This window comes from Aethalodelphis obliquidens, unplaced genomic scaffold (genome assembly GCF_003676395.1).
Source record: "Aethalodelphis obliquidens isolate GAN/ISIS:26980383/991018 unplaced genomic scaffold, ASM367639v1 scaffold3, whole genome shotgun sequence".
Classification (NCBI taxonomy): Eukaryota; Metazoa; Chordata; class Mammalia; order Artiodactyla; family Delphinidae; genus Aethalodelphis; species Aethalodelphis obliquidens.
Window position 1 is genome coordinate 82224912 of NW_020837947.1, and position 15034 is coordinate 82239945.

Here is a 15034-nt window from a genome sequence, read left to right on the forward strand (position 1 = left end):
ACACCAGAACTTTGGGCCAACAATCTGGCAGGGAAGCTGATTTAACTCAGAATAAAGATATTAACGTTTAGACAGAAACACCCTTAGGTTTTATGTAGTTATAAAATTGTTTTAAGTAATGCAAACAAATGAAAAATTCAAATTAGGTATTGCAGTTTCTTCTTGGTAATAATACATGCCTAGCGGTGCCTTTGCTACTTGGCCTCTGACTTCCTAAAAAACTGTGCTACATAGGACAGAGCAATAATCAACCAGAAATGCATTTAGTCCTTTCCCACGGATATATCTACATTTGTTTTTCCATTTGTGCTTCCAAAACATAAACTCTCACATGGATTTTGTTGAATTATTTCACTAGGAAACTGGTAAGTATATGTCCTCGTACTGATTAGATATAAGGACCTTATTTTGAGACTAGACACAGAGAAACACTGTATCAATTTGTTAAGTACATGCATGAAACCATCTTTTTCAGCTTTGCTTTTGATAGTGACACACTCTGACTGCTATACTGTGTATCTATATAGTGAAACACATCGATGTCCAGAGAGTGGGGCTTTAGGGTTAAAAGCATAGGCTTTGGAGTAAAGTAAGTTTTGACAGATCTCAGCTCACCAGTTATTGGCTATAGGACTTCGGCAAAACTACTTAATCTGAGTGTCAGTTTTCATTTGTAAAATGGGGAAAGTAATTATACCTACATCAAAGATAGAATTAAATGAATTGTGTGTGATGAGTATTTTTCTTCTGTGGTCAGTTAGTTTTCTTTCTTGGCTTTTTGTCTAACATCTATTGTTTTACTTATTGATAATCATGTTTTGTATATAATGCTAATAACTTATTATTATATTTGTGGTGAACAGTCATTCCCAATTCATAGCCTTGCATTTTGTTTATGATATTTTAAATATGCAGTTTTAGAATTTTGATGTTGGCAAAATTGCCTTATCCTCTCTAGATTATTTCTTCCATTGTGTGTGCTTTACAGTAAGAAAGTCTTTCCTTACCTAGAGATCAGGTCCTCCTAGATAAACAAACAGTTGATCTTTGAACAACACCAGCGTAAGGGACATCGATCAAACTCAGAACATGTAGTACTATCGTACGTATTTATCAAAGAAATCTGTGTATAAGTGGACCCGTGGAGTTCATACACACACACACACACACACACACACACACACACACACGGTCATTCCTCAGTATTCACAGGGGATGTCAGGACCCACCCATGGGTACCAAAATCCATGGATACTCAAGTCCCATAGTTACCTTATCTGCTGATTCTGCATCCACAGATAAGGAGGGCCGACTGTATATGTATTTCTTGTTTTTATGCTTCAGTTTAACATTTATTTCTTCAGTCTATTTATAATTAGCATATGATGCCAGATGACACCTTGAGTGAATGTTCTTCCAAACAATTAGTCAATTTACCCAAAGGCAAAAATCTTCCCACATCTTCATGTATTTAAAATAATACAGTAAGTTCTTATTTTGCTAAGATTGACTTCTAAGTTTTTTTTTTTTTTTTTTTTTTTCTGTTACACTGGTCTCTCTGTTAATTCTTCACTGCTTAAATTTTTCTGTTTATAGCATCTGGGATGGTCAGTCTTCCTTCATTAGACATTATCAGAACTTTGAGCTTTTTTCCTACTGTTTTTCCAGATGTGTTTTAGACTTTGTGTAATGTTTTTATAATTTTAATTTTTATGTTTTGAAAATGTAGTAGCTGCACAAGCAATAGAGCAGAGAGTAGATATTCCTACCAACCCTGACTCCTACGTTTTCTTCCCCTTGCAGTTGCTGTGTGTAAGAAGTTAGGCATGTTACTTAATCTCTCTACCTCAGTTTCCTCACCTGGAAAATGGGGATAATAATTGTACCTAACACACTGAACTTCTTTGATGATTAAATTATATAACTAAATTGTTTAGAACAATGCCTGGCCTATTGTAAGTGCTCTGTAAAACTTAGCTGTTTTTTTTTTGTTGTTTGTTTGTTTTTTTGCGGTACGTGGGCCTTTCACTGCTGTGGCCTCTCCCGCTGCGGAGCACAGGCTCCGGACGCGCAGGCTCAGCGGCCATGGCTCACGGGCCCAGCCACTCCGCGGCATGTGGAATCTTCCCGGACCGGGGCACGAACCCGTGTCCCCTGCATCGGCAGGCGGACTTTCAACCACTGCACCACCAGGGAAGCCCAAAACTTAGCTGTTTTTATCAGTAGCAAAGTTTCTTGTAAATCCTTCTAGAGATAGTCTATGCTGATGAAACGTGCTTTATTGCTTTATACAAACAAATGGAAGCAAAATGTGTACATTCTTCTGCACTTTAAAAAAAAAAATTAAATAGATCATGGAGCTCATTCTGTATCAGTATATATGTATTTTATATATATATATATATAATACATATATACTTATCTTTTCTTTTTAATTACTTCATAATATATTATTGTATAAATATATTTTTTATTTAAAAAATCTATTGCTAATGAATATTTAGATTGCTTGCAGTCTTTTGCTACTGTAAAACATGTGGCAATGAATGATTTCATCTTAAGCACATGTGTAAGTATATTTGTTGATCAATTCCTAGAGGTACAATTGTGGATCAAAGTGTATGTTCATATTAAATAGTAATAAATCTTTTTGATTTGACCTCCATAGATATTATATTAACTTGTACAGACATCAGTGATGTGTGATAGATTCTGTGTCAATACTGTATTACTAACACAAGAGATTATCAGCCTTGGTCTTTGTTAGTATGAGAGGTGAAAAATGTTGTCTCATGGTTTTAATTTGTAGTTGTTTAACTATGATTAAGGTGATTTCCTCTGATATGCTTTAAAAATTATATTTATTTTTATTTGAGCAGTCAATGAATGTCTTTTGCCCATTTTTAAAATTAGAGTTTTGCTCTTTTTTATATTGACCTATAAGAACTTTTGGAATATTAAGAATATTTGGTCTTTGACATGTATGTGGCAAATGTATTTTTTCCATCTCTTCACTTGTCTCCCATAGTTCATGAATTTTTTTGAGGTGTAGAAATCTAAGGTTGCGCTCTGTGTTAAGTTAATCCATATTTCTTTCTGTGACTTCTGGGTTTTGACTTCTCTTTTGTGTCAAGGTCTTGGTAGTAGGTCACATCTGTTGTTCCTTACATTTTCTGGGTGCTATTCAGGAGTGAACTCAGGAGAATTAAGGGTTAGGAATAAGATGTTCACGCACTGATGGTGATCCAGCCCAATTTAATGGGTTTTAAGGCGTGCCACCAGAAGATTAAAGTAATGGAGTCAGAGCAAGGCAATCATCGTCATGTCCATCTGTCATGAGAATGAGCTTAGTGTCTTCCTCTCTAGATAAGGACTGCTTGCTGGTGAACTGCCAACGCACAGGCCATAAGATATAAGCTATCATGTTCTCCCATTTGGTGACTTCTTTTCTTTGCGCAAATTACTAAAAGTGGAATTTTAGACCCAAGAATAGGGATATTCCTAAGGCCTTTGACATCTACTCATATACTATCCTCCATAATTTGTAGTAATTGGTACCAACAATGGATGTGAGTTCCCTTTCCTAGAACCCTTGTTAAATTTTTAAAATCTCTCCCAATTTGTAGGTAAAATATAAAATTCCATTAATTGTGTAATTTGTATTTTTTTAATTGCTAGTGAGGCTAAAATGTTTTTGCTTATTGTTTTTATGTTTTTAGAAATGATTATGTACTTAAATAATTTCAAAATTTTATGGTGTTAGACTTTTTATTATTGATTTATAAGTGCTCATTATATATTAAGTTTATTAATCCTTTAACTGTCATCTAGTGTACTGATTATTCAACAATCCAAATGTTCTCCTGGGTTCTGTTAAAATATGTGTATATCACATATTTATACTTAATTTTTACATATCATTTTACCATTTTTCGCTTACATATAAATGCCTATAAAAGATAACTGTTTATATAAATATAAATAAATGCCTATAAATATGCATTATTTCGTTTTAGATTTTAGATAACAATATGACTATAAAGGACATTCATTTACTGTGGCATGTTGTTTTGAAATTTGTTTTAAAAATAGTACAATTATAAGTCTCTTTCTTAAAATTTTAGTGTAAGTTTTAGAAGTTCTACCCTTATAACCTTGTATTGAGTGTTAAGGACATTTTGCCTCTGTAATGTTGCTCCAGATGCTTTCTTTTATTAAGAACTCTCAGGAGGAGTGACATCAGCATCATGGTGGTGTGAGATGCTGTCTTTTTCCCTTCAATTTACAAACAGTAAAACATCCATAACTCAACAAATGTTCCTCTGTCCAACACATTAGGACACCAGAGAATTCCACACATTCATACTTCTGAAGGTGGGTGTATTGGAATATATGGAGGAGGAAAAGCTGAGGAGAGCCCACAACCCAGGTAACCCTAGACACAGCAGAGGCACCCACTGTCCTGGTGCCCCAGGTGGTGACACTAGTGACAGCAGTGATACTGGCAGCAACAAAGCACCAGCAACCGTGGAAGCTCAGGTACAACAAGGGCACTAGGTGACATTTCTGGCAGAGGCAATGGAGGGTAGAAAGTGCAGATGAGGAAACCTAAGTAAGAGAAACCAAAAACTTGTGCTATAGCGCCACCTACTGAAAAATAAAGATATCTAATTATCAAGCTGTTGAATTGTTAGAATCAAGTGAAAAAAACAAAAACAAAACAAAACAAAATAAACCCCTCTGCCTAAGGAAGAAAGGTGTTCACTACTTCAAATGCACTAAAAGAGGAACAACTTATCAAGCACATGATAAAACATGGTATCACAGTATTACAAAAAGAAAATGATAATTCTCCAGAAGCCAAACTTAAATTTACAGACTATTGTGATCTAACTGATAGAGAATTCAAAATAGCTGTCATGAAGAGACTCAATGAGCTACAAGAAAAGTCAGAAAGAAAGTTCAGTGAGCTCAGGAATAAAGTTAATGAACAGAAGGAGTACTTACCAAAGAGATGGAAACAATAACAAGAACCAAACAAAAATTCTGGAGCTGAAGAGCTCAATTAATGAGATAAAGAATGCATTAGAAAGCACTGGAAACAGAGAAGATCAGATGAAAGAGAGAATTAGTGAACTCAGTGATAGAAATGATACAGGAGAAAAGGAGAGAGAACTCAGATCTTAAAAAATTAAGAAATTCTACAAGAACTATCCAACTTCATTGGGAAGTTCAGCATAAAGATAATGGGTATCCCAGAGGGAGAAAGAAGCAGAGACTTTATTTAAAGAAATAATAGCTGAGAACTTCCCAAACCTGGGAAGGAACTGGGTATGCCAGTCCAGGAAGCTAAGAAAACACCTAATTACCACAATGCACAAAGACCATTTCTAAGACACATTATATTAAAACTGTCAAAAGTCAATGACAAAGAAAGAATTTTAAAGTGGCCAGGGAACAAAGGATGGCTTTCTCAGCAGAAACTCTATAGACCAGGAGAGAGTGGAATGACGTACTCAAAATATTGAAAGTAAAAACAGTCAACAAAGAATATTCTATCCAGGAAAGTTATCCTTTAGATATGAAGGAGAAATAAAGGCTTTCCCAGGCAAACAAAAGCTGAGGGAGTTCATCACCACCAGAGCTGCCTTACAGGGTATTTTGAAAGGAGCTCTTCTCCCTTAAATGAAAGGGCAAAAGTACAGAAAAGTTTAAGTAAGGTGATAAATAGAGAGACAGAATCAGAAAATCGCAACTCTATATCAGAAGAGGTTGTTAAACACTTAATTATAGCATAAAGATTAAAGGGAGAAAAAGCAGTAAAAATAACAATAGTTACTTCAATTTGATAACAAACTCCCAACATAAAAGGAGATTATTTGAGACAATAAAAACATAAAAGAGGAAGAGAAAATGGATGGAACTTGTATAGGCAAACAAAGACAAATTTTTATCAGCAGAAAAGGACTATTTTTATCTATGATGATTTTTTTGCATAAAAGGACTATTTTTTATATAAAAGGACTATTTTATATAAACCTCATGGTAACCACAAAACATAAATCTAGAGCAGAGACAGGAAACATAGAAAAGAGGGGAAACTGAAAAAAATTATAGAAAACCACCAAACTAAAATGGCAAACAGGAACACAAGGACAAAGAAAAAATGGAGATACAGAGCAACCAGAACACAAAAGACAAAATGGCAAAACTAAGTCCTCATCTATCAATAATCATCCGAATTGTACATGGATTTCATTCACCAGTCAGAAGACACAGAGTGGCTGGGTGCATTAAAAAACAAGATCCAAGTATATACCTCCTCCAGGAAACACACCTCAGCTCTAAAGACAAGCAGAGGCTCAAAAAAGAAGGGATGGAAGATGATACTTGAAGCAGATGGCAGCCAAAAGAAACCAGGTATAGCCATTCTCCTGTCAGACAAAATAGACTTCAAGCCAAAAGAAGTAACAAGAGACAAAGATGGACACTTTATGATAAAGGGGATAATGCATCAAGAAAGTATAACAGTTATTTTTTATTTATTTATTTTAAAGTCTTGTTAGGCTTATAGGGAGCTTTGGTTTTTTTTTTTTCAACCAATTTTTTTTTGTTGTTTTTTTAGATGTTGGGGGTAGGAGTTTATTAATTAATTTATTTAGTTTTGCTGTGTTGCATCTTCATTTCTGTGCGAGGGCTTTCTCTAGTTGTGGCAAGTGGGAGCCATTCTTCATCGTGGTGCGTGAGCCTCTCACTATCGTGGCCTGTCTTATTGCAGAGCACAGGCTCCAGACGTGCAGCCTCCAGACGCGCAGGCTCAGTAGTTGTGGCTCACGGGCCTAGTTGCTCCGCGGCATGTGGGATCCTCCCAGACCAGGGCTCGAACCCGTGTCCTCTGCATTAGCAGGCAGATTCTCAACCACTGCACCACCAGGGAAGCCCCAGTATAACAGTTATTAATATATATTCACCTAACATAGGAACATCAAAATATATAAAGCAATTATTGCCAGACCTAATGAAAGAAATGGACACTACACAATAACACTGGGGGACTTTAACACCCCACTTACATCAATGGATAGATCATCTGCACAGAAAGTCAACAAGGAAACAGCAGCCTTAAATGAAAGATTAGACCAGATAGACTTAATAGATTTATATACAACATTCCATCCAAATGCAGCAGAATACACATTCTTCTCAAATGTGCGTGGAACATTCTCAAGGATAGAACGTATGTTGGGACACAAAACAAGGTTCAATAAATTTAAGAAGATTGAAAGCATATCCAACATCCTTTCTGTCTTCAGTGGTATAAAACTAGAAATCAACTGCAAGAAGAAAGCTGGAAAAATCACAAATATGTGGAGACTGAGCAACACGTTGCAGAAAAACTATTGGGTTAATGAGGAATGAAAAGAGAAGTAAAAAAATGACTGAAGAAAAATGAAAATGAAAATACAACATATCAAATTCTATAGAATGCAGCAAAAGTGGTAATGAGAGGGAATTTTATAGCAGTTTGGGCCTATGAAACTCAAATAAACAATCTACCATTACACCTAAAGGAAGTAGGTAAAGAATTAAAAAACAGAGCCCAAAGTTAGTATAAGGAAGGAAATAATAAAGATCAGAGCAGAAATAAATAAAATGGAGACCAAAAATAAACAAAAACGCACACATGAAAGATCAATGAAACTATGAGCTGGTTCTTTGGAAAGATAAACAAAATTGACAAACCTTTAGCTAGACTCACAAAGATAAAAAGAGAGAAAACTCAGATAAATAAAATCAGAAATGAAAGAGGAGAAATTACAGCAGATACCACAGAAATACAAAGGATTATAAGAGAATATTATGAATAGCTATCCACCAACAAATTGGTCATCATAGAAGAAATCAATAAATCCTTAGACTCGTACAACCTTTCAAGACTGAATCATAAAGAAATAGAAAATCTAAGTAGACCAATCACTAGTAAGGAGATTGAGATGGTAATTTTAAAAAACCTCTCAAAAAACAAATATCCAGGACCGGATACCTTCCAGGTGAATTCTACTAAACATTCAAAGAAGATTTAATACCTATTCTTTTCAAATTCTTCCAAAAAAATTGAAGAGGAGGTAATGTTTCCTAACTCACTTTGCATGGTTAACAACACCCTGATACCAATACCCGACAAGGACACCACACACACACAAAATTACAGGTCAATATCTCTGATGAGCATAGATGCAGATATCTCAACATAATATTAGCAAACCAAATACAATACATTATAGAATCATACACCATGATCAAGAGGGATTTATTCCAGGGATGTAGGATGGTTCAAATCTGCAAATTAATTAACATGACACGTCACATTAACAAAATGAAGTATAAAAATCAAATGATCATCTCAACAGATGCAGAAAAAGTATTTGACGAGATTCAATACCCATTTATGACAAAAACTCTCAACAAGGTGAGCATATAAGGAAAGTACCCCAACATAAAAAAGGCCATATACAAGAAACCCACATTTAATGTCATAATCAATGATGAAAAACTGAAAGGTATCTCTCTAAGATCTGGAACAAGGCAAGGACGCTCACTCTTGCCACTCTTGTTCAACATAGTCCTAGCCACAGCAATTAGGCAAGGGAAAAGAAAGGCATCCAAACTGGGAAGGAAGAAAAACTGTCATCATTTGCAGATTACATATGTATAAAACCCTAAAGACTCCATCAAAAGAACTATTAGAAATGTTAAATGAATACTGTAAAGTTGCAGGGTAGAAAATCAATAGGAAAGTCTGTTGAATTTCTAGGCACTAATAACAAACTAGCAGAATGAAAAATTAAGAAAAGAATCTTTATGTCTTCTTTGGAGAAATGTCTATTTTGGTCTTCTGCCCAGTTTTTGATTGGGTTGTTTGTTTGCTTTTTGATATTGAGCTGTATGAGCTGTTGTATATTTTGGAAATTAAGCCCTTGTTGGTTGCAACATTTGCAAATATTTTCTCCCATTCTGTAGGTTGTCTTTTCATTTTCTTTATGGTTTCCTTTTCTGTGCAAAAGCCTGTAAGTTTGACTAGGTTACACTTGTTTATTTTTGCTTTTATTTCCTTTGCCTTGGGAGACTAATCTAAGAAAGTATTGCTAGGATTTATGTCAGAGAATGTTTTGTCTATGTTATCTTTTAGGAGTTTTATGTGTCATGTTTATATTTAAGTCTTTAAGCTATTTTGAGTTTATTTTTGTGTATGGTGTGAGGATGTGTTCTAACTTCACTGATTTACATGAGGCCATCTGGCTTTCCCAACACCTCTTGCTGAAGAGATTATGTTTTCCCCATTGTATATTCTTATTTTTTAAACTTTTTAGTTTATATTGGAGTATAGTTGGTTAACAATGTTGTGATAGTTTCAGGTGCACAGCAAAGTGACTCAGCCATACATATACATGTATCCATTCTCCACAAACTTCTCTCCCTTCCAGGCTGCCACATAGCATTGAGAGAGTTCCTTGTGCTATGCAGTAGGTCCATGTTTGTTACCTCCTTTGTTGAAGATTAATTGACTGTAGGTGTGTGGGTTTACTTCTGGGCTCTTTATTCTGTTCCATTGATCTGTATGTCTGTTTTGTGCCAATACCATGCTGTTTTGATTACTGTAACTTTGTAGTAGTGTCTAAAGTCTCGGAAGGTTGTGCCTTCAGCTTTGTTCTTTTTCTTCAGGATTTCTTTGGCATACAGATGGCCAACAGACACATTAAAAGATTCTCGACATCATTAATTATTAAAGAAATGCAAATCAAAACTACAATGAGGTACCACCTCATACCACTTAGAATGGCCATCATCAAGAAGTCTACAAATAATAAATGCTGGAGAAGGTGTGGAAAAAAGGAACCCTCCTACACAGTTGGTGGGAATGTAAATTGGTGCAGCCACTATGGAGAACAGTATGGAAGTTCCTTAAAAGACTAAAAATAGAACTACCATATGATCCAGCAATCCCACTACTGGGCATATACTCAGACAAAACTATAATTCTAAAAGATACATGCACCCCAATGTTCATTGCAACACTATTTACAATAGCCAAGACATGGAAACAACCTAAGTGTTCATCAACAGAGGAATGGTTAAAGAAGATGTGGTCTATATATACAATAGAATATTACTCAGCCATAAAAAAAGAATGAAATAATGCTATTTGAAGCAACCTAGAGATAATGATACTAAGTGAAGTAAGTCAGACAGAGAAATACAAATATCACATGGTATCACTTATATGTGGAATCTAAAAAAAATGATACAAGTGAACTTATTTACAAAACAAAAACAGATTCACAGGCATAGAAAAAAACATATGGTTACCAAAGAAGAAAGGAGTGGGGAGAATAAATTAGGAGTTTGGGATTAACAGATACACATTACTATATATAAAATAAATAAACAACAAGGACCTACTGGGTAGCACAGGGAACTATATTCAATATCTTGTAATAACCTATAGTGAAAAAGAATCTGAAGAAGAATATATATATTCTTTATACCTATATATATAAATCTGAATACAGATAATATACAAACATGTATATATATGTATATCTGAATCACTGTGTCATACAGCTGAAACTAGCACAACATTGTAAATCAGCTATACATCAATAAAAAAAAAATCTCATTTACAAACTCAAAAAAATAATAAAATACCAGGAATAAATTTAAACACTGAAAATAGTACACTAAGAATGATAAGATATAGTTGAAAGAAATTGAAGAAGACAGAAAGAAATGGAAAAATATTCTGTGCTCATGGATTGGAAGGGTTAAATTGTCAAAATGTCCATAGTACTTACAGCAATCTACAGATCAATGCAATCCCTATTAAAATCCCAAGGATATTTTTCACAGAAATAGAACAGAAAACTTAAAATTTGTGTAGAATCACAAAAGACAGCAAATAGCCAAAGCAATCCTGAGGAAAAAGAACAAAGCTAGAGGTATCACACGCTCTGATTTTAAATTATATTACAAAGCTGTATTAACCAAAACAGCATGGTATTGGCAGAAAACAGACACACAGATCAATGGAACAGAATCGAGAGCTCAGAAATAAACCCATATAGATACTGACAACTAATTTACAACAAAGGAGCAAAGAATATACAATGGAGAAAGATAGTCTCTTCAGTAAACGATGTTGGGAAAACAGGACTGCCACACACCAAAAGAAAGAAACTAAATTACTACCTTACACCACACACAAAAATTAACTCAAAATACATTAAAGACTTGAATGTAAGACGTGAAACCATAAAACTCTTAGAAGAAAACATAGGCAATGCACTCTTTATAATTGGTCTTAGCAATATCTTTCTGGATTTGTCTTTTCAGACAAGGGATACAAACAAAAATAAACAAAAGGGACTGCATCAACCTAAAAAACTTCTGCACAGAAAAAGACGACATCATCAACAACATGAAAAGATGCCTACCAAATGGGAGAAGATTATTTGTAAATCATATATCCAATGAGGGAGTAATATCCAAAATATGCAAAGAACTTACACAACTGAAGAACACCAACAACAGAAAAACCCAAGCTGATTAAGAAATGGGCAGAGGATCTGAACAGGCAGTTTTCCAAGAAGAAAAATGGCTCATAGGCACATGACAAGATGCTCAACATTACTAATTATAAGGGAAATACAAGTCAAAACCACTATGAGATATCACCTCACATCCATCAGAATGGCTATTATCAAAAAGGCCAGAAATAACAAGTGCTGGAGAGGGTGGGGAGGAAAGAGAACCCTCATAAACTGTTGGTGGGAATGTAATTTGATACAGCCATTGTGGAGAGCAGTATGGAGGTTCCTCAAAAAATTATGAGTAGAACTACCATATTATCCAGCTAATTCACTTCTGAGTATTTATTTGAAGAATATGAAAACACTAATTAGAAAAAATATATGCACCCCTATGTTTATTGCAACATTGTTTACAGTAACTTAGGTATGGAAAAAACCTAAGTGTCCATCTATGGATGAAAGGATAAAGAAGATGTGGTGTGTGTGTGTGTGTGTGTGTGTGTATATATATATATATATATATATATATATATATGCCACCTGAATACTATTCAGCCATAAAAAAGATGAAATCTTGCCATTTGTGACAACACAGGTGGACCTTGAGGGCTTTATGTTAAGTGAAATAAGTCAGACAGGGAAAGACAAAGACTGTATGATCTCACTCCTATGTAGAATTTAAAAAATAAATAAAATGAACAAACCAAACAAAAACAAACATATAGACACACAGAGAGAATAGTGATTGCCAAAGGGGATAGGGGTGGGAAGAGGGTGTAATGGGTAAAGGGGGTTAACTGTATGGTAATGGTTGGAAACCAAACTTTAGGTGGTGAGCACCCTGTCGTGTATATAGAAGCAGAAATGTAATGTTGTACATGTGAAACTTATATACTGTTATAAGCCAGTGTTACCTCAATTCCAAAAAAAAAAAAAAATGTTCACTTGAGTAAGACTGACATATTTTGAAGTATGCTTCTTTAGTTACTTTCAAGATGAAATTTCTGCTTCCTTACGCTGTTATTTCAATGTGCATAGAATTTTGAAACTGAAGATGCTTCAAAAGGGATTCTTCATTTCCTTGAGCACATGCAATTCGTTCTTAAAGCAAATCATTGGGTTGGAAGCCTGTATAACTCAGTTGTTTATCTAGTTCACAAAATATGCCTTGCTGATCAATTTGTCATTTTCCTGTGTTCTTTTTAATGCTCATCTCAGGATTCCAAGCCTCACTTTGTCAAATATAAAGCAAGTACTATCACTACACTGTGCTAAATACTGTTCCAAGTACTTTCAGTTCACTGTCATTTACTCTTCACAAAAATTCTATAAAGTGAGGTATATTATTACCCCCAATTTGTAGATGAAGAAATTCAGGCACGGAGAGGGTGACTTTGCACAGATCATTCAGTCAGGGCAGCCAGGATTAGACCTACAGAGCCCCAGGTGCATCAGAAAGTTGTATTTTTATGTAAAATCTCTAGATCTGTTAATGGTGGTACCTAACTCAAATAAATTTTAAATATCGTGTGAGTCAACAAAACGCAGGCAAAAGACAAAATATCTGCACACTGAACACAGCTGCACATTCAGTTTTTGACTTCAGGCTTTTAGGATGCCTTCCTCATTTACATCTACCAGGTACTCCTGGCTTTGCTCACCACTGCTGTCTCTTCTGAATCTTTCTATGGGCCATTTACCACACTCTGATTTCCACATTATTAAGTTGGGCTTGTTCACCCTCTTCCTCTCACTTTCTTGCAAGTAATTTAAGAGGACAAATAGGCACAAATGAAGGAGGTGGACTGTGGGTAATGGAAGGACATATATTTATTGAAAAAAAATCCACGTATAAGTACACCCATGCAGTTCAAACAAATGTTGTTCAGGGGTCAACTCTACACTGAAATAGGCTTTTGAAGATGACTTCAGGAAAATGAAAATGTTATATTCTGAGATGAATCAGGCAATCTTATAAAGAAGCTGTTCCTTGCCTCTTATCCTCTTTAAGAGGTTCTTTGGGCTGAAACACTGCAGTGCTCTGATTCATTAGTGGAGTGCATTAAGTCTATTGTAGGATTATGTTATCTCTCATCTCCATTCTGTTGTCTGTAACTTCCTTTTAGAGTTTGAAAACTCCTCAGTTGAAGTTTCTTCCCCATGCTCTTTCTTGTGTTACGTTGGTCACACTTATGCTCTTTGCTTCCTTTCTTTTTTTTGCATATATATTGCTAGTGGTACTAGTCTTCACATTTCAGCTGCACTTTCATTGGGATATTTCATTTGAATCCTTAAGCCTGTCAGTTTTACACTGTCTTGCTGACAACGTCCAGCAGAGAAATCAGTCCCATCAGTTTTCTCTTCTCTGGGTTGACATCATTGAAGTGCTCTACAGGAAAAGGAGGCCTTGATTCCAGACATAGAGAGAAACTTCATGAACTGAAGGGCTGGTGTGTGACCTGCAAAACCAAAAACAGGATTGACTAAACTGGGACATCTCTGCATTTTCCTGCTGTACTAAAATAGAGAATATATTCGGGTGACCCCATTTGTAGTCTGCTGTTTGAGGGCTCTGTGATAAGGGCTAAATGATGACAGGGAATAAAATCTACACGAATGCCAGGATTTAAAAAAATATATATATATATATATATTTACAAATTCCTTTAAAGATGTAACTGATGCTACATTATAATTTTTTAAAAGAGATCATGATTGACAATTTTTTATTTTGTAGTTGAAACGTTTCCCCTCAATTTTTGTGAAAGGACCCTTTTGACTCATCCAATAATACTAAGCAACCAGATATATAATACTAAATGATATTTTATCTGAATTTTCTCAACATTCTATGTACAATGGAAATTTGGATGTACTCGTCTTCCTTCCTTAGTGAAAACATGCAAACATCTCACAGAAAAGAAATGGGTACAGTAATCTTTGACATGCCCTGTTTCAGAACAGTGGCCATATACTTATTAATATTATTTATTGTAAGAAGAAGAAAATAATTATATAGCAGGGTGATAGGAGGTTTGGGATTTTCTTTAAAATATCCCATAGAAATCTGACAAGTTCTACTTATATTTTAAGTTCAGCATTTATTATACTTCCTAACTCTGCCAGGCAGAATTAATTATTTACCTTTTCTGCTTCATAGAGTTTTGTTCAGTCATAGTACTTGGTGTGTTGTATTGTAATTTATATTTCTCTCTCCTCAGAAGGACTGTGGAAGACAGAAGAATTCTTCTGGAAGAATATATGGTATATATCTGCAAAGAAAAGGATCTCACTCAAGTGTTAACAATTATTAGCTTTGGATAGAGAGGTTATTTGTGATCTTTGCAAATAAATTATTTTTTTTCTGTTTACTTAAATTTTCTATTTTTTCTAGTATGTTGTCATTTTTTCCCAGCAAGTACGTATTAGCTTTTTGTCAGGTATTG